Source organism: Arachis stenosperma, unplaced genomic scaffold, assembly GCF_014773155.1.
Source record: "Arachis stenosperma cultivar V10309 unplaced genomic scaffold, arast.V10309.gnm1.PFL2 arast.V10309.gnm1.Scaffold_100042, whole genome shotgun sequence".
Classification (NCBI taxonomy): Eukaryota; Viridiplantae; Streptophyta; class Magnoliopsida; order Fabales; family Fabaceae; genus Arachis; species Arachis stenosperma.
The window spans coordinates 318721-340377 of record NW_026651375.1 but is presented as its reverse complement, the minus strand read 5'-3'; the positions used below and the strand labels follow the sequence as shown (position 1 = coordinate 340377).

The window sequence follows — 21657 nt, the reverse complement described above, 5'->3', positions numbered from 1 at the left end:
TAAAAAAATAAAAAATATTTTTAAAAAAATTAAAAATTTAAAAAACTAAATTCTTTATTTTAGTATTTTTAAATTATATTATTAAATATTTTTATTTAAATAATAAAAAATAATGTCCAGCAATATCTAGTAACCAACAGATTTATAACTTTATTATTTTTTTATTTTAAACAAATTTTTTTGTTGTAAAAAAATAAAAATTCCAAAATATCCAAAAATATTAAAAATTATTAAAAAATTTAAAATTAAATTAAATTTTTTAAATTAATTTATTCTTTTGTGAACCAGTGCAGCAATAAAAGTCAACTGTCTGGATGTAGCATTATCCGGTGAATAAAAAATAAAAAATATTTTTAAAAAAATAAAAATTTTAAAAAACTAAATTCTTTATTTTTGAATTTTTAAATTATATTATTAAATATTATTTATTTAAATAATAAAAAATAAAGTCTAGCAATATCTAGTAAACAACAGATTTGTAACTTTACTAGTGTTAAACCCGTGCGATGCACGGGCTTATATTTAAATTTGATAAGTTAAATTAAAAATAATATTTTATAACTATATTTTTTTTTAAATTTAGTATAACACTATTATTGTAGTTATATAATAAACGTGTTAAATATGTTGTTTTATCTTTATTCAAAGTAAAATATAAATAGAAAAGTTTGAAGTTTATAATATTCTTAAACCATAAGGAGGGAGACATGAAAAAAATAAGAACATATATAACTGTAATAATAGCATGTTAATTTTACACTAAATTTTGTATAAAAGCTAATAAAAATTTATCGATCGATAACCTAGTATCTTACTAACTTCATTAGAAAAGCAATTGGCATAGGATGTTGTGCTCCTTGTTACACATTTCATTTCAAATCTGAAAAAAGAGTTATAGATAAATTAGTAATATCTATAGTAAATATTTGTACAAAAGTATAAATCATAACATGCTATTAAAATAAAAATAATATTATTCTTACCTAAATATTATTAAAAACCTCTTTGAACACGATATTTGTTGTTGATGACTTTGGATTGCCGTCTTCATCTAGAATTAAAACCCTGAGGCCACTGCGACTCTTAACTCTTGACAAAGCAACATAAAGTTGTCCATGGGTAAACACTGATTTTGACAAATAAAGCCCTACATGTGATAATGATTGACCCTGACTCTTGTTAATGGTCATTGCAAAACATACTGTCAATGGAAATTGTCTCCGTTGGAACTTAAATGGCAATCCTGAATCTGAAGGGATCAAGTTCATTCTTGGAATGTACACTTTATCTCCAATATTTCTACCGGTCACTACTGTCGCTCCAATTACATTGCTGCCAAGTTCGTTAACTATTAATCTTGTCCCGTTGCATAAACCTGAAGTCTGGTCTATGTTTCGCAGTAGCATTACAGCGACTCCTGGCTTCAAAGTCAACTTGTGATTGGGTAGTCCCGAACATTTGATGTCATTTAGGAACTCTGGTGTGAACCACTCTTGTTGTACATCTTCATTCTCATCAGCTTGACATGTTGTGTCAGAGCTCAAATACTCCTTTTCCATCCCTGGAAAGATTGTCAAGACAAAATCGTTTACCTTCTCGACACTCTCAAGCGTGGGTGCAAGAATTTCCCTACTCTGAAAATACTTGTAATCTGACATGTTTTGCAACAAATTTGGATATGCAAAGTCTACCAAATGAGAGAGAGGGTCATTAGTAGTTGTAATCAATAGATCATTTGGAATTTCAACTTCTGATTCATCACCAACAACAGAGCCAATATTTCCATTTCCAACATCAAGTATCCAATTAGCAAATCTCTTCATTTCACCTTCATCTTGATCCAAAGAAGACATTAGAAGCCTCATATTCGTATGCAGTTTCAAAACCTTACAAAATGACCACAGATGGGATGAGTTAATAGCAGATGCCAATATATCGTGTCTACTTCCTTTCGGAATCACCGGAAGTATCTGTCTGAAATCACCTCCTAGAACAACAACCTTACCACCAAATGGTTGATGTATCTTATGTTGATCGGTAACTGACATAAGATCCCTGAGCGTCCGATCAAGTGCTTCAAAGCACATTTTATTGAGCATTGGAGCTTCATCCCAAATTATTAAGCTACTTTGGATGAGCAGCTCAGCCTTCAAACTGCCATGCTTGATGTTGCAAGTAGATTCATCAGTAATTGTAATGGGTATTGAAAATCTAGAATGAGCCGTTCTGCCACCAGGTAGGAGTAAAGAAGCAATTCCACTGGATGCGACATTTAAAACAATTTTTCCTCTAGACTGAATAGCAGAAAAAAGTCCATTCCAAATAAATGTCTTACCACACCCATCATGCCCATAAACGAAGTAAAAACCACCAGAGTCTGTAACAACAGCATTGAGTATCTCATCAAATACTAACCTTTGCTCATGAGTCATCTTTTGTTCTGTATATAAGTTTGTATGAGTCAACTCATTTGTGTCATATGCTAACTCCTCCTCTATTAGCTTATTCTGAAAAGGCGAACATGAGACATCTCAGGATATGGCATTGATTGATAGTCTCTTAAAGATCTCGCATTGCTGTTGAGTATCTTTTCAATCTCAATAAGGCAGAGGTTTTTCAATTCGTCATCAGTCATGCTTAGTCCTAGAAAAAGCACATAGTGGTTTTATGAAATATTTAATAAATAATTCTAAAATAAAATTATTAATATTCTTAATAAAAATAAAGATAATAAGAGAATACAATCTTGATATAAAAAAAAAGACATAGTAAAATACCTTGGTTTTTCAAAGCTTTTCTCCTCTCATATAGTATTCCATTAGCCAATAATGTCCAAGTTGCATTCCAAACACGCTCTGGGTTGCTAATGCTATTAGATATCAGTAGCATCGCAAATAATTTTCTCAATTGATGACCAGATGCAAGTTCAGCTACCTCATTAATAGCTGCAATGAATTCCCTATCATCGCACAGTAGTCCCATGGAATAGCAATCATCTTGGAAGCTAGAATATGTAATTCCATTAACTGTCCTAATAGACTCATATGTTGTGCAACCTCTCTGAACAGCTAACAAAATTCTCATATAATAAATATCACCTGTACCCGGTGGAACATAATTTAACCTCCCGATAGAATACCCTCTTTTGCGTGGATGCCACACCCTTGATTCTCTATCATAAACAAATTGATTTGGAAACTCAGCATACGTCAAAATTTGACCTGCTTCAAATTTTTTATTGGCCTCCATCCATGCTAAGAACATTGTACATTTTCCTTCCTCTTCTTCCACGATTTCTTCAAGATCGTCATCATCTTTAAAGATGATATTTTGCTCTCCAAGCAAATGAAAGGTTAATCTCATCACTAAAGGCCACCTTTGATGAATATCATACGCTAAGGTTCTCCACACAGCCTCACATGCAGACAAATATCTGCAATCATAGAATTGTTTGATCTCATCAATAACCTGAGCATCCTCTCCACTAGAAGCTTCCTTTGTAACTCCAACTGCTACCCTGTCTGGACCTTTATTCACATACTTGAACAAATATCTGATAGCATTCGACTTGTTGCAGTACTCTACATTAACATGCGCTTGATAAGACATCAGTAGATATGCATTGTATGGAACCACATTCCTATTATCCATATGGACTCCCTTCTTCTCAGTAACCACCCCTGTGTCTCGTCTTCTATATGATGGGTATCCACTATCATCGATAACTGTGGTTTTACTGAATGTCTTGGGATAATATTTGGTGCAGTACCCATCTTTCATGCAGGGAGATTTTGAGAATGCTCTACCACATGGTCCATGAATCATATATGTAGATACAGCTCTAAACAATTTTGGATGCTGAGCAGGATCTGGCAACTCTGAAGATATTAATTGATCAATTTGAGTTGTCATTGTTATCTTATGGTCTCCACTTAACCATAAAAGAATGTGAGCATGTGGTAGACCTCTTTTTTGGAATTCCACTGTATACATCCCTTATACCAAAAAGACAAAAAAAAAGTTATATGTTATATTTAAACTATCTATTTTATGTATGTGCTTTGATAAATTAAGGGTGATAATAAAAAATCAACAATACGTTAAGTAAGAAAATATTTGCCATTTATTTTATAACAATCTAAATGAATATTTCTCTAAAAATAAGGTTGGATGATGAGCAATACCTGCATCTAGCACTCCAAATGGAATTCCTTGCTTAAGATCCGAGATTATCATGTCAAGCTTAATTTTGAATACTCTACACGATATATCCGGCCGGTCTTCAACCTTTAAGTTCCTTGGATTGTTAACCCTGCCAATCTCTTGCCAACTTGAGTTACATGTCATTGTGATGAAGAGGTCTGGATATCCATATTTCTTACAAATTGCCATAGCATCTTGACAATTATTAAACATGTATCTCATGCCACCAGTGAAGGACACAGGTAGGATGATACGCTTACCTGCTTTAGAAGCACGTGTCTCACCCCTAACAACTGCATCTTGAATCCCTTTGTATATATCACTCCTCACCTTGGTTTGGTTGTTTCGGTAGTAGGTCAACCTTTGTGCTTCAATAATAGAAAAGCAATCAACCAAGAACTGCTGAAATAATCTTCCACCATTGACAATGGTTGCATACTCGACCTTTCTCTCTTGTATTCTAAATGCTATGAACTCCCTTAAACTCACACGCTGTCTCTTTCTATTTCATCAGCCCTATGAGATTCTCGCAAAGGAATGTCTTCTTGGTAGCCATCTTCACCGTAAGGAAACATCATAGGGTACTGAAGAGGAATAAATGCGGTGTGTGTCTGGTGCGCGAAATTGTGAACAATACTTTTCACAACTCTCATAATCCCTGGTCATGAACTCCAAAAACTTGGTGGTTCAATTCCATGGCATTACACAACTTCGCACAACTAACCAGCAAGTGCACTGGGTCGTCCAAGTAATACCTTACGTGAGTAAGGGTCGATCCCACGGAGATTGTTAGCATTGAAGCAAGCTATGGTCATCTTGTAAATCTTAGTCAGGCAAACTCAAATGTATATGATGATGAATGAAAATAGCATAAAAGATAAAGATAGTGATACTTATGTATATCATTGGTGTAAGAGCTTCAGACAAGCGTATGAAGATGCCTTCCCTTCCGTCTCTCTGCTTTCCTACTGCCTTCATCCAATCCTTTCTTACTCCTTTCCATGGCAAGCTCGTGTAGGGTTTCACTGTTGTCAGCAGCTACCTCCCATCCTTGCAGTGAAAGCTAATGCACGCACTCTGTCACAGTACTGCCAATCACCGGTTTGGTCCCCTCCCCTACCGGAATAGAATCACTCTTTTGCGTCTGTCACTAACGCCCAGTAGGTTACAGGTTTGAAGCACGTCACAGTCATTCAATCATTGAATCCTACTCAGAATACCACAGACAAGGTTAGACCTTCCGGATTCTCTTGAATGCCGCCATCAAGTCCTGCCTATACCACGAAGATTCCGATTAAAGAATCCAAGAGATATTCACTAGAGCCTTGGTTGCTTGTAGAACAAGAATGGTTGTCAGTCACCTTGTTCATAGGTGAGAATGATGATGAGTGTCACGGATCATCATATTCATCAAGTTGAAGAACAAGTGATATCTTAGAACAAGAACAAGCGGAATTGAATGGAAGAACAATAGTAATTGCATTAATACTCGAGGTACAGCAGAGCTCCACACCTTAATCTATGGTGTGTAGAAACTCCACCGTTGAAAATACATAAGAACAAGGTCTAGGCATGGCCGAATGGCCAGCCTCCCAAAGAGGGTTCAATCATCAAAACATGATCAAAAGATCTCCCTAATACAATAGTAAAAGGTCCTACTTATAGAAAACTAGTACATAGATGAGTAAATGACAGAAAAATCCACTTCCGGGCCCACTTGGTGTGTGCTTGGGCTGAGCAATGAAGCAATTTCGTGTAGAGACTCTCCTTGGAGTTAAACGCCAGCTTTAGTGCCAGTTTGGGCGTTTAACTCCCAATTAGGTGCCAGTTCCGGCGTTTAACGCTGGAATTTCTTGAGGTGACTTTGAACGCCGGTTTGGGCCATCAAATCTTGGGCAAAGTATGGACTATTATATATTGCTGGAAAGCCCAGGATGTCTACTTTCCAACGCCGTTGAGAGCGCGCCAATTGGGCTTCTGTAGCTCCAGAAAATCCACTTCGAGTGCAGGGAGGTCAGAATCCAACAGCATCTGCAGTCCTTTTGAGTCTCTGGATCAGATTTTTGCTCAGATCCCTCAATTTCAGCCAGAAAATACCTGAAATCACAGAAAAACACACAAACTCATAGTAAAGTCCAGAAAAGTGAATTTTAACTAAAAACTAATAAAAATATACTAAAAACTAACTAGATCCTACTAAAAATATACTAAAAACAATGCCAAAAAGCATACAAATCATCCGCTCATCACAACACCAAACTTAAATTGTTGCTTGTCCCCAAGCAACTGAAAATCAAATAAGATAAAAAGAAGAGAATATGCAATGAACTCCAAAAACATCTATGAAGATCAGTATTAATTAGATGAGCGGGGCTTTTAACTTTTTGTCTCTGAATAGTTTTGGCATCTCACTCTATCCCTTGTAATTCAGAATGATTGGCTTCTTTAGGAACTTAGAATCCAGATAGTGTTAATGATTCTCCTAGTAAAGTATGATGATTCTTGAACATAGCTTTTTATTGAGTCTTGGCTGTGGCCCAAAGCACTCTGTCTTCCAGTATTACCACCGGATACATACATGCCACAGACACATAATTGGGTGAACCTTTTCAGATTGTGACTCAGCTTTGCTAAAGTCCCCAATTAGAGGTGTCCAGGGTTCTTAAGCACACTCTTATTTGCCTTGGTTCACAACTTTTATTCTTTCTTTTTCTTTCTTTTTTTTTGGTTTTTTTTTTCGCTTGCTTTTTCTCTTTTTTTTTCTACTTTTTCTTGCTTCAAGAATCATTTTTAATGATTTTTCAGATCCTCAGTAACATGTCTCCTTTTTCATCATTCTTTCAAGAGCCAACATTCATGAACCACAAATTCAAAAGACATATGCACTGTTCAAGCATACATTCAGAGAACAAAAGTGTTGCCACCACATCAAAATAATTAAACTATTGTAAAATTCAGAATTCATGCAATTCTTTCCTTTTCAATTAGGCGCGTTTTTATTTAAGAGAGGTGATGGATTCATAGGACATTCATAACTTTAAGGCATAGACACTAAGACACTAATGATCACAAGACACAAACATGGATAACCATAAGCATAAAAATCGAAAAACAGAAGAATAAAGAACAAGGAAATCAAGGAACGGGTCCACCTTAGTGATGGCGGCTCTTTCTTGCTCTTGAAGATCCTATGGAGTGCTTGAGCTCCTCAATGTCTCTTCCTTGTCTTTGTTGCTCCTCCCTCATGATTCTTTGGTCTTCTCTAATTTCATGGAGGAGAATGGAGTGTTCTTGATGCTCCACCCTTAGTTGTCCCATGTTGGAACTCAATTCTCCTAGGGAGGTGTTTAGTTGCTCCCAATAATTTTGTGGAGGAAAGTGCATCCCTTGAGGAATCTCAGGGATCTCATGGTGAGAGGGGTCTCTTGTGTACTCCATCCTTTTCTTGGTGATGGGCTTGTCCTCATCAATGGGGGTATCTCCCTCTATGTCAACTCCAACTGAATAACAGAGGTGGCAGATGAGATGAGGAAAGGCTAATCTTGCCAAAGTGGAGGTCTTGTCCGCCACCTTATAGAGTTCTTGGGCTATAACCTCATGAACTTCCACTTCTTCTCCAATCATGATGCTATGGATCATGATAGCCCGGTCTATGGTAACTTCGGACCGGTTGCTAGTGGGAATGATTGAGCGTTGTATGAACTCTAACCATCCTCTAGCCACGGGCTTGAGGTCATGCCTTCTCAATTGAACCGGCTTTCCTCTTGAATCTTGCTTCCATTGTGCGCCCTCTTCACATATGGTTGTAAGGACTTGGTCCAACCTTTGATCAAAGTTGACCCTTCTAGTGTAAGGGTGCTCATCTCCTTGCATCATAGGCAAGTTGAACGCCACCCTCACACTCTCCGGACTAAAATCCAAGTATTTCCCCCGAACCATAGTGAGATAATTCTTGGGATTCGGGTTCACACTTTGGTCATGGTTCTTGGTGATCCATGCATTGGCATAGAACTCTTGAACCATCAAGATTCCGACTTGTTGAATGGGGTTGGTGAGTACTTCCCAACCTCTTCTTCGGATCTCATGGCGGATCTCCGGATATTCACCCTTTTTGAGTGAAAAGGGGACTTCGGGATTACCTTTTTCAAGGCCACAACTTCATAGAAGTGGACTTGATGCACCCTTGAGAGGAATCTATCCATCTCCCATGACTCGGAGGTGGAAGCTTTTGCCTTCCCTTTTCTCTTTTTAGAGGTTTCTCCGGCCTTGGATGCCATAAATGGTTATGAAAAAGCAACGCTTTTACCACACCAAACTTAAAATGTTTGCTCGTCCTCGAGCAAAAGAAGAAAGAAGAGAGTAGAAGAAGAAGAAATGAGGAAAAGGGAGAAGGTGGTGTGTTCGGCCAAGAAGGGTAAGAAAGGGTGTTTAGGTTGTGTGAAAATGAAGGGTTGAAGAAGGGTATTTATAGGAGAGAGGGGGTAAAGGTTCGGCCATTATGGGTGGGTTTGGGAGGGAAAATGGTTTGAATTTGAAGGGTGAGGTTGGTGGGGTTTTATGAGGGATGGATGTGAGTGGTGAAGAGAAAGATGGGATTTGATAGGTGAAGGGTTTTTTTTTTTGGGGAAGAGGTATTGAGGTGATTGGTGAATGGGGGAAGAAGAGAGAGAGTGATGGTGGGGTCCTGTGGGGTCCACAGATCCTGTGGTGTCAAGGAAAAGTCATCCCTGCACCAAATGTTGCTCAAAATCACGTTTTGAGCTATTTCTGGCGTTAAACGCCGGGCTGGTGCCCATTCCTGGCGTTTAACGCCAGTCTGGTGCCCCTTTCTGGCGTTAAACGCCCAGAATGGTGCCAGACTGGGCGTTAAACGCCCAACTGCTAGGCTTACTGGCGTTTAAACGCCAGCAGCTTCTTCCTCCAGGGTGTGCTGTTTTTCTTTCTGTTTTTCATTCCGTTTTTGCTTTTTTCATTGTTTTTGTGACTTCTTATGATCATCAACCTACAAAAAAGATAAAATAACAAAAGAAAATAGTTAACCATAAAACATTGGGTTGCCTCCCAACAAGCGCTTCTTTAATGTCATTAGCTTGACAGAGGACTCTCATGGAGCCTCAGAGATACTCAGAACCGTGTTGGAACCTCCCAACACCAAACTTAGAGTTTGAATGTGGGGGTTCAACACCAAACTTAGAGTTTGGTTGTGGCCTCCCAACACCAAACTTAGAATTTGACTGTGGGGGCTCTGCTTGGCTCTGTTTTGAGAGAAGCTCTTCATGCTTCCTCTCCATGATGATAGAGGGATGTCCTTGGGCCTTAAACACCAAGGATTCTTCATTCACTTGAATGATCAACTCTCCTCCATCAACATCAATCACAGCCTTTGCTGTGGCTAGGAAGGGTCTGCCAAGGATGATGGATTCATCCATGCACTTCCCAGTCTCTAGGACTATGAAATCAGTAGGGATGTAATGGTCTTCAATCTTCACCAAAACATTCTCTACAAGTCCATGAGCTTGTTTTCTTGAATTGTCTGCCATCTCTAATGAGATTCTTGCAGTTTGCACCTCAAAGATCCCTAATTTCTCCATTACAGAGAGGGGCATGAGGTTTACACTTGACCCTAAGTCACACAAGGCCTTTTTGAAGGTCATGGTGCCTATGGTACAAGGTATAGAAAACTTCCCAGGATCCTGCCTCTTTTGAGGCAGTTTCTGCCTAGACAAGTCATCCAGTTCTTTGGTGAGCAAAGGTGGTTCATCCTCCCAAGTCTCATTTCCAAATAACTTGTCATTCAGTTTCATGATTGCTCCAAGGTATTTAGCAACTTGCTCTTCAGTGACATACTCATCCTCTTCAGAGGACGAATACTCATCAGAGCTCATGAATGGCAGAAGTAAGTCCAATGGAATCTCTATGGTCTCATTTTGAGCCTCAGATTCCCATTGTTCCTCATTGAGGAACTCAGAGGAGATTGGTACACGCCCACTGAGGTCTTCCTCAGTGGCGTCCTCCTCCTCTCTTTCCTCTCCATATTCGGCCATGTCTATGGCTTTGCACTCTCCTTTTGGATTTTCTTCTGTATTACTTGGGAGAGTACTAGGAGGGAGTTCAGTAACTTTCTTGCTCAGCTGACCCACTTGTCCTTCCAAATTTCTGATGGAGGACCTTGTTTCATTCATGAAACTTTGAGTGGTCTTTATTAGATCAGAGACCATTGTTGCTAAGTCAGAAGTATTCTGCTTAGAACTCTCTGTCTGTTGCTGAGAAGATGATGGAAAAGGCTTGCTATTGCTAAACCTGTTTCTTCCACCATTATTGTTATTGAAACCTTGTTGAGGTCTTTCTTGATTCTTCCATGAGAGATTTGGATGATTTCTCCATGAAGAATTATAGGTGTTTCCATAGGGTTCTCCTAGGTAATTCACCTCTTCCATGGAAGGGTTCTCAGGATCATAAGCTTCTTCCTCAGATGAAGCCTCCTTAGTACTGTTTGGTGCATTTTGCATTCCAGACAGACTTTGAGAAATCAAATTGACTTGTTGAGTCAATATCTTGTTTTGAGCCAATATGGCATTCAGAGTGTCAATCTCAAGAACTCCTTTCTTCTGATTAGTCCCATTATTCACAGGATTCCTTTCAGAAGTGTACATGAATTGGTTATTTGCAACCATTTCAATCAATTCTTGAGCTTCTGCAGGCGTCTTCTTCAGATGAAGAGATCCTCCAGCAGAGCTATCCAAGGACATCTTAGATAGTTCAGAGAGACCATCATAGAAAATACCTATGATGCTCCATTCAGAAAGCATGTCTGAAGGACATCTTCTGATTAATTGTTTGTATCTTTCCCAAGCTTCATAGAGGGATTCTCCATCCTTCTGTCTGAAGGTTTGGACTTCCACTCTAAGCTTACTCCATCTTTGTGGTGGAAAGAACTTTGCCAAGAAGGCATTGACTAGCTTTTCCCAAGAGTCCAGGCTTTCTTTAGGTTGAGAATCCAACCATATTCTAGCTCTGTCTCTTACAGCAAAAGGGAATAGCATCAGTCTGTAGACCTCGGGGTTAACCCCATTAGTCTTGACTGTGTCACAGATTTGCAAGAATTCAGCTAAGAACTGATGAGGATCTTCCATTGGAAGTCCATGGAACTTGCAATTCTGTTGCATTAGAGAAACTAATTGAGGCTTAAGCTCAAAGTTGTTTGCTCCAATGGCAGGGATAGAGATGCTTCTCCCGTAAAAATCAGGAGTAGGTGCAGTGAAGTCACCCAGCACCTTCCTTGCATTGTTGGCATTGTTGTTGTTTTCGGCTGCCATGTGTTCTTCTTCCTTGAAGAATTCGGTCAGGTCCTCTAAAGAGAGTTGTGCCTTGGCTTCTCTTAGCTTTCTCTTCAAGGTTCTCTCGGGTTCAGGGTCAGCTTCAACAAGAATGCCTTTGTCTCTGCTCCTGCTCATATGAAAGATAAGAGAAAAAGAAAATGTGGAATCCTCTATGTCACAGTATAGAGATTCCTTGAAGTGTCAGAGGAAAAGAGAAATAGAAAGAAGAAGGAGAAGAAGAATTCGAACTTTAATTAGATAAGGTTCGAATTGTGCATTTAGAAGGAGTGGTACTCCATAAATAGAAGGATGTGGGAAGGAGGGAAGGAAATTTTCGAAAATTTAATTAAAGATGTCAAAAACATTTTAAAAATTGATTGATAATTTTCGAAAATGGAAAGTGGGGAAGAATTGAAGTGATTTTTGAAAAAGATTTGAAATTAGAAGTCAAAAAGATTTGATTGAAAACTATTTTGAAAAGATGAGGTTAAAAAGATTTGATTGAAAAGTTATGGTTTTAAAAAGATGTGATTGAGAAGATATGATTTGAAAACAATTTTAAAAGATATGATTTGAAAACAATTTGAAAAGATATGAATTTAAAAAAATATTAATGACTTGCCTAACAAGAAAAGATAAGATTCAAACATAAAACCTTTCTTAATAGAAAAGGCAAAAATGTTCAATCAAATCATTAATTGTTGGTAAGTATCTTTGAAAAAGGAAAGAAATTGATTTTGAAAACATTTGATTGAAAAGATATGATTTGAAAAAGATTTGGTTTTGAAAAACTTTGAAAACTTGAAAAAAAAAATTGATTTTGAAAACAAAATCTTCCCCCTAGCACCATCCTGGCGTTAAACGCCCAGAATGGTATACATTCTGGCGTTTAACGCCCAAAATGCTACCTTTTTGGGCGTTAAACGCCCAACCAGGTACCCTGGCTGGCGTTTAAACGCCAGTCTGCCTTCTTCACTGGGCATTTTTGAATGCTCAGCTTTTTCTGTATAATTCCTCTGCAGTATGTTCTGAATCTTCAATTCTTTGTATCATTGACTTGAAAAGACACAAATTAAAAATATTTTTGGATTTTTAATAATCAAAATGCAACAAGAATGAATTAACAATGCATGCAAGACACCAAACTTAGCAGTTTGTATACTACTGACACTATATGAGACACATAAACACTCAAGTCAAAAGAATTCAAAGATCAGAGTAAGAAATCATCAAGAATTACTTGAAGATCCTTAAGACACATGAATGAATGCATGTAATTGACACCAAACTTAAGATGAGACACTAGACTCAAGCAAGAAACATAAAATCTTTTTGGTTTTTATGATTTTGTGATTTTTTTGTATTTTTCGAAAATTAAGTGGAAAAAGATATCAAAATTCTTAATGAGAATCCCAGGAATCAGTGCAATGCTAGTCTAAGACTCCGGTCCAGGCATTAGACATGGCTTCACAGCCAGCCAAGCTTTCAAGGAAAGCTTCGGTCCAAAACACTAGACATGACCAAAGGTCAGCCAAGCCTTAGCAGATCACTGCTCCAAAAGCAAGGTTGATGAAAATCAACAAGCTCTTGTGGTGATAAGTTGAAACCTCGGTCCAATCAGATTAGACATGGCTTCTCAGCCAGCCAGATTTCAACAAATCATCATGAAACTCTAGAATTCATCTTCAAGAATTTCGAAAAAAAAAATAAATACCTAATATAAGCAACAAGATGAACCGTCAGTTGTCCAAACTAGAACAATCCCAGGCATTGTTACCAAAAACTTGCTCAAAACTTGAACAATCCCCGGCAACGGCGCCAAAAACTTGGTGCTTGTTGCCGGATCCGAAATTTGGCACTGATGTTACCGGACAAAAAGCTTGCTCAAAACTTGAACAATCCCAGGCATTGTTACCAAAAGCTTGCTCAAAACTTGAACAATCCCCGGCAACGGCGCCAAAAACTTGGTGCGCGAAATTGTGAACAATACTTTTCACAACTCTCATAATCCCTGGTCATGAACTCCAAAACTTGGTGGTTCAATTCCATGGCATTACACAACTTCGCACAACTAACCAGCAAGTGCACTGGGTCGTCCAAGTAATACCTTACGTGAGTAAGGGTCGATCCCACGGAGATTGTTAGCATTGAAGCAAGCTATGGTCATCTTGTAAATCTTAGTCAGGCAAACTCAAATGTATATGATGATGAATGAAAATAGCATAAAAGATAAAGATAGTGATACTTATGTATATCATTGGTGTAAGAGCTTCAGACAAGCGTATGAAGATGCCTTCCCTTTCGTCTCTCTGCTTTCCTACTGCCTTCATCCAATCCTTTCTTACTCCTTTCCATGGCAAGCTCGTGTAGGGTTTCACTGTTGTCAGCAGCTACCTCCCATCCTCGCAGTGAAAGCTAATGCACGCACTCTGTCACAGTACTGCCAATCACCGGTTTGGTCCCCTCCCCTACCGGAATAGAATCACTCTTTTGCGTCTGTCACTAACGCCCAGTAGGTTACAGGTTTGAAGCACGTCACAGTCATTCAATCATTGAATCCTACTCAGAATACCACAGACAAGGTTAGACCTTCCGGATTCTCTTGAATGCCGCCATCAAGTCCTGCCTATACCACGAAGATTCCGATTAAAGAATCCAAGAGATATTCACTGGAGCCTTGGTTGCTTGTAGAACAAGAATGGTTGTCAGTCACCTTGTTCATAGGTGAGAATGATGATGAGTGTCACGGATCATCATATTCATCAAGTTGAAGAACAAGTGATATCTTAGAACAAGAACAAGCGGAATTGAATGGAAGAACAATAGTAATTGCATTAATACTCGAGGTACAGCAGAGCTCCACACCTTAATCTATGGTGTGTAGAAACTCCACCGTTAAAAATACATAAGAACAAGGTCTAGGCATGGCCGAATGGCCAGCCTCCCAAAGAGGGTTCAATCATCAAAACATGATCAAAAGATCTCCCTAATACAATAGTAAAAGGTCCTACTTATAGAAACTAGTACATAGATGAGTAAATGACAGAAAAATCCACTTCCGGGCCCACTTGGTGTGTGCTTGGGCTGAGCAATGAAGCAATTTCGTGTAGAGACTCTCCTTGGAGTTAAACGCCAGCTTTAGTGCCAGTTTGGGCGTTTAACTCCCAATTAGGTGCCAGTTCCGGCGTTTAACGCTGGAATTTCTTGAGGTGACTTTGAACGCCGGTTTGGGCCATCAAATCTTGGGCAAAGTATGGACTATTATATATTGCTGGAAAGCCCAGGATGTCTACTTTCCAACGCCGTTAAGAGCGCGCCAATTGGGCTTCTGTAGCTCCAGAAAATCCACTTCGAGTGCAGGGAGGTCAGAATCCAACAGCATCTGTAGTCCTTTTGAGTCTCTGGATCAGATTTTTGCTCAGATCCCTCAATTTCAGCCAGAAAATACCTGAAATCACAGAAAAACACACAAACTCATAGTAAAGTCCAGAAAAGTGAATTTTAACTAAAAACTAATAAAATATACTAAAAACTAACTAGATCCTACTAAAAATATACTAAAAACAATGCCAAAAAGCATACAAATCATCCGCTCATCAGTGTCTCATGAATCCTTTGCAGATGTCCAGACTTTAATTGAACTATAATATCACGCCCTGCATCTCCAGAATCAAATCTCCTACTATTAGAGCTGCGACCTCGTTAGAAGATGGTAAATTGTAGACTCTTGCATCGTTTGATCTTTTTCGGTACAACCGTAGTCTTATATTTGCGATATCTCCTTGATTCAGGTAGTTTCTCACTATCCTAAATGTGTGAGCAAGAACATTATGTTGATCGATCATGTCCTTGAGATCTAGAACTAAGGACTGGTCAATGTTGTTGTTGTTTGTTCTTGAACTGTATAAAACATCAATTGAAAAATATTAGTATTCATAATTAACCAAAATCAAAGTACGAACTACCTAAATAATTTTTTAATCAGTTTGGAATGCATGATACAAACCTGAAAATCTCTATCCTGTTTGAGACCTCATTTTCTGTATCATAAATATATAACTGCGCAAATTTTGGTCTTTGTCCCTCAATTGGTACCAAGCTTCCAATTCTGTGGTAGTTTTGTCCACTCACAATGAACTGGGGAGGACCTGTCCCATCATTGATAGAGGTCTCTATTTTACCTCCGAGGGACGTGAAGCAAAACATGCTATTATAAGTTCTTATATTATCCTTAAAGTGTTTGCTTCTCTGGTCTGCTCCAGATAATAAACCTTGGAAGAGCTGAGGTGGACGTTGCAAAAACGGCAATTGTACCTTCCCTCGCATACAACATATTGAGAACTCAATATTGGATCCTGTTTTAGACTTTTCTGATCTCTCCTCATACCACATCATGGCGTCGCAATGCCGACAAAAAATTCTGGGTCACCAATATCTATCACATCTAATAATCACCAAGATAATAAATTATGTTTCAGTTATATCTGAAAAAAATACTTTATAAAAATATATCTTTCTTTCACCATGTTAGGTATAAAAATAATATTTATAAAAGATTACCGAATACTGCAATTTATAGATTAAAAAGATGAGATCATATAATACAATTTTTTGTGCCAACCTCAAGGTTTAAGTTTTATATGCACACTAATCAAACAATAAGAATTACAATATATCAATGTTCAAATACAAAAATTATAATATATAACCATATCTTAGTTTGAATTTTAAAAACTTGAACACTAAACGATAATTTTTGTTTATAAAAAGCATAACAATAGTAAATAATAAACTGCTGATATTGCTACTTCTTAGATTACCTGTATTCTCAGCAACATCGAATATGGCTGGGTATTCAATTTGCACAGAATCATCTAATATAGTCGTGTTTTCAGTAATATCCTCAACTTCTTCAAAAATTTTTGAAAGATTTATAGCCAATTCCTTCAAGAATGTTTTTCTTTGTCTCAGGTGTCTTCCTTTTTCAGCTATGCACACTTCTTCTAATTCTTTAGTATCTAAATTTGAATTAGATGTACTTGCTCCTGTAATCATTAAAGATAGTAAATCAAGCACTTTATATTATAAAAAAAGAAAAATGAATATATATTAATTGTTTGAATCAGCTGAGTTATGAATATATATTATGAAAGTAGTATTAAAGATAAAAGAAGTAGAATTTTAGCTTTATGATGATTACAATCTATCATGCTTATGTTACCATGTCTCTTTTGAAGTAGCATAGTCTTTCTATTCAGTCTTGCATCCCTTTGCAATCTAATTCGATTTGAGTACTCCAATGAATCTATAATAATTATTTAGCATATATCAAAGATTATTTTTAAGAGACCAATTGAAAAGTTAAATGTTTGGTCTTTAAGTAATAAAAGCATATATTAACATACGCTGGCTTTGCAACTGGTCGATATTGTTTGATGTTTGTTGAAGCTGTTGTTGACTTGTCTGATGACATGGGCTATCATATGCTTCGCATGTGATACCTGAATTACTAATATCACTGATATTGGAACATCGTTCCTTTTCACCTACAGAGTGTAGATTAGTAGTTGGAGACCTTGATCGATATGGTGTTGGGTTATTATCTAATAAGATAACTCGAGATATTAGTTTTTTGAACATATTTTTGTTAAAGTTTATAATTGAATAAATAGTAGGAAAATCAAAATACATAAAGTGCATGTACATTCACATAAGTAAGTTCCAAATACAATCAATCAAAGATGTACATGTCCGGGCAAATATAACTCCTTGGATTATACCAAACGTTTAAATAGAGTTTCCTAATTAGACTTTTTTAATTATAACTTTGTGTTATATTATAACTCCTTTTATAACTCCTTTTTAAATAGAGTTTCCTAATTAGCTAGTTTATTTAAAAATTTTTAAATAAACTTTCTTAATTAAACGTTTGTTGTTTATTAAGAATATAGAAATTTGTTAATTTACAAATAATTTTTATTAGTTTTGTCATAAATAGTATCAATCCTATTATTTATCGATAAAAATAATAAAATTAAATATAATCTAAAAATTAATAACCTTATAAATATCGTAAATTTAGAAAAAAATATTTAAAAAGAGAGAAAAAGATGAAAGTACTTCTATTGTGGAGAAATAATCTAAAAGATAATAATAAAAATTTATAAATATGGCAAGTAAAAAAATTTAAATTTAAAAATTGAAATGGTTAAGAACTTACTTAATTAGAAATTAGTATTAGAAATTCAAATTTTAAATTTTTAAATAGAATTTCCTAATTAGATAGTATAAATTTTATATTTTTAAATAAAATTTTCTAATCAAACGTTCGTTGTCTATTAAGAATATAGAAATTTGTTAATTTAAAAATAATTTTTTTAGTGTCATCATAAATAATATTAACTTTATTATACTTTTTCTAAAATTTAAACAGTATTACATTTTTTTAAATAGTATAAATAACCTCACATCTTAATAAGACTGTTAATTCTATTTATTTTATTATAATCCTTTGTAATTAGCATAATAACTTATAAATTATATAAATTCTTAAAAAATATTGTCAAATTGCTTACGTAAAAATTCAAAAAAAAAAGTATATTTGAATTTAAATTTAAAATTCTAAACATAATACTTTAATTAAAAATTATAATTAGATTTTTTTTAAAAAATAAATACACATTAAAAATTAATAACTAACTTAATTGTATCAACAATAATTCAAAGAAAAAATTTATAACTTTATGACATTAAATATTAAATTAGATATTATCAGAATATCAACGGTGAAAATCAAATTAAAAATAAAACCACAAGTAATAACCAAATAACTTCAATTTATATTTAAAAAAATTCTAAATTCCAAACATAAAAATAGAAAAGAACCAAAAGAAAAATAACAACTCAAGAAAACATAATGTTTCCACCAAAACAAACATATGCTTGACATTATTCTATAAGATAGACTCTAAAAGGGATTCCAAAACATGTGCATCCAAATTCTCAACTTTCTTTCTCAATCTTGATCTTCTTGGAAGTTGAGGTATCACCTTTTACCTTCGATTCTTCCGACTCCGAGGATAATCGCTTAGTTGGTGTAATAGCATTTCCAACAATTCGGATTCATCATTGGCAGCAACTTCATTGGAGAATTCAACCAACAAATTCTGTACAAAATACCACGTTAAATTAAAGACTTCTTTCTAACCTTTGATTTTATAATTAATTATTAATTATAAAAAATTAATTTCTAATTTTGAGAGAACAAACAAAAAAAATTATTTTTTGAACAAATACCTTAGCACCTTCTACTTTCTCCCCTTCAATGATTGAGGATGTCTTTGAAATTGGAAGCAAACCACCGGTGTAGTCAACATCCTAAAATTATAATTAATTATTAATTATAAATTAGATACTACTAATGACCAAGGAAGCAAAAATAAATTAATTTTTAATAGAAAATACACTTATAATTATACTCACAATTTGAATAGGGTGAGCCTCTTTGAATTTATTTATGAGGTCCACATTATCAGTCATCTTCTTAACTTTATAAGAAGGTGAAAAATGTGGATTATCAGATATTTGAACTTCAACGATGAAGAGAAAGGTCTTATCAATTAGGTTGAGCAAAAGTGTAGGTGTATCCGATAGATCTCCTTTCTGCAGGGTATTACATAATATATTAATAATAAATAATATAAAAATTACCAATAAAAATATCTTCACTAATATTTTTAGAAATAAATATTGGTTAGATCTTACCAATAGGAGTGGATCAAGTATCTCTACACAGCTCTTTCCCAAAACTTGTTTTGCCTCCTTGTCAAAGACTACAAAACATGCACAGTCAGAATCATCAATGACACCAAGCTTTATTCGATTATTTTAGAAATAAATAAAAATAATCTATGTACAACGGATTTCAATTATAATAAAATAAGTTAAAATAATAATTTAAAAAGATGAGATTAGAAAAATTTGTATATTTATAAAAATAAATAGATAATTACCCATCATCAATCTCTAATTCGATAACAGTATATTTGGTAGATCCTTTTCAAGAGTCTTCTCATTCCCAATTCCAGCAAGATATCCAACAACATCTGAAATGATTTAAAATAAAAAAAATTATTGTCAATAAATTTGTTAAAAAAAACGCAGAATAAATTATCAATAAAATAAATAATTATACTTTTTTTAAAATAATAAACTTACCAACTAAATAGGTGCAATCATACCCAGGAGCATTGAGAGTGTCAAAACTCACAAACTTAAATCCATATCGTGGGATACTCGACGATTCTGGAAGTCTGTGCACATCAGTATGTTAGTTTAAATTAACCACGTATTCATGATGTGTAGTCTTGAAGTAACCCTTATTGAGTCCAACACCAAAATATCTTATTTGGTAAGATATTCCTTCCTCCAGCAAATTCACGAATCGAGACACAAAAGCCTTCTTAACTGAGGCGTGTATTTTTCCTCCCTAGAATTAATGAACAAAAAAAAACGATTAGATGGGAATAAACAAATAAATTTAAAATATAAATAATATAAATTTTAAATAAAATAGAAAAAACATTAGTAGAAAACTCACGTCTTTATCGAGCCAAACCATCTCAATTGAGTATGGCAATGGAGAATTTCCGTAACTTGGTAGTGTCCATAACCGTATCACTCGTATACGTACACACAAATTGTCGATTGTAGGATTGATGTCAGCAATTTTGTGAATACCAGCCATTAGAATAAATAGAGAGATTTTGGATATATGTAAAGAAAGGGATTGATGTACTTTAAATTGTGGTGTTTTACATCTCTCGTAACTTATACTTTTATAGTTGCATCATAACTAATATTTTTTAAATTTGGTTGACTTTAATTTAAAATTTAAAAAATAACAAACTAAATAAAATAACCAAAACTTAAATTTTAAAAATAACAACTTAAACAAATTATAATTTAAAAATTCTAACATAACGTAAATTTTATAATAATATAATAATATAATAATTTTTATAATAATATAATAATATTAATACGTAACAATCGAAGAATAATTAACGTAAATTTTTTTAAAATTCTAAATTTCTTTAAAAAAATTTATGTAACTGCAATTTAAAAAAAATTAAAATTTTAAAAAATAATGCTAAAAAGAATTAACAGATATTTAAAAAATAGTGTTATAATATAAAAAAGAACAACCTAAGTAAAATCTAAATAAAATTAAAAAAATAACAATTTAAATAAAATAATTTGAAATTTAAAAAATAACAACCTAACTAAAACAACCCAAACAAATAAAATAATTTAAAATTTAAAAAATAACAACCTATGTAAAACAATCCAAACTTAAAATTTGAAAATAACAACTTAAGCAAATAATAATTTATAATTTATAAATATAAATCTAAAAATTTCTAGTCACGACACGTAAGCAAATAAATTCCCAGACTTAACGTATGAGCGCCACGTCAGCAAATTGGCTCCCCATTTGTATTACTATAAAGATTATTTTTTTAAAATTTTAAACTAAAATTTTTTTTCTAGTGGTAAAAAAATAAAAAATTCCAAAAATATCCAAAAAATAAAAAAAATTAAAATTTTTAATTTTTTAATTTAATTTATTCTTAATTTGTGAACAATTGCAGCAAAAAAGTCAACTGTCTGGATGTAGCATTATCCGGTGAAAAAAATTAAAAATATTTTTAAAAAAATTAAAAAAATTAAAAAACTAAATTCTTTATTTTTGAATTTTTAAATTATATTATTAAATGTTTTACATTTAAATAATAGAAATAAAATAAAGTCCAGTAATATCTAGTAAATAACAGATTTGTAAATTTATTATTTTTTTAATTTTAAACAAAAAAAAAATTTCTATTTGTAAAAATATAAAAAATTCCATAAATATCCTAAAAATAAAAAATTTTAAATTTTAAATTTTTTAAATTAATTTATTCTTAATTTGTGAACAAGTGTAGCAAAAAAAAGTCTACTGTCTAGGTGTAGCATTATCTGGTGAATAAAAAAATAAAAAATATTTTTTATAAAACTAAAAATTTTAAAAAACTAAATTCTTTATTTTTAATTTTTAAATTATATTATTAAATATTATTTATTTAAATAATAA

The 21657-nt window shown here is 34.3% G+C and overlaps 1 non-coding gene and 1 pseudogene across 1 annotated transcript; one reads left to right on the top strand and one right to left on the bottom strand.

Moving 5' to 3' along the window:
- Nucleotides 1-983: 983 nt before the first annotated feature.
- Nucleotides 984-15914, bottom strand: LOC130960056 (uncharacterized; annotated as a pseudogene).
- LOC130960064 (small nucleolar RNA R71) lies at nt 11007-11114 on the top strand. The gene has a single exon (XR_009078980.1). It is a non-coding gene; the product is annotated as a small nucleolar RNA R71 (small nucleolar RNA).
- Nucleotides 15915-21657: the final 5743 nt, after the last annotated feature.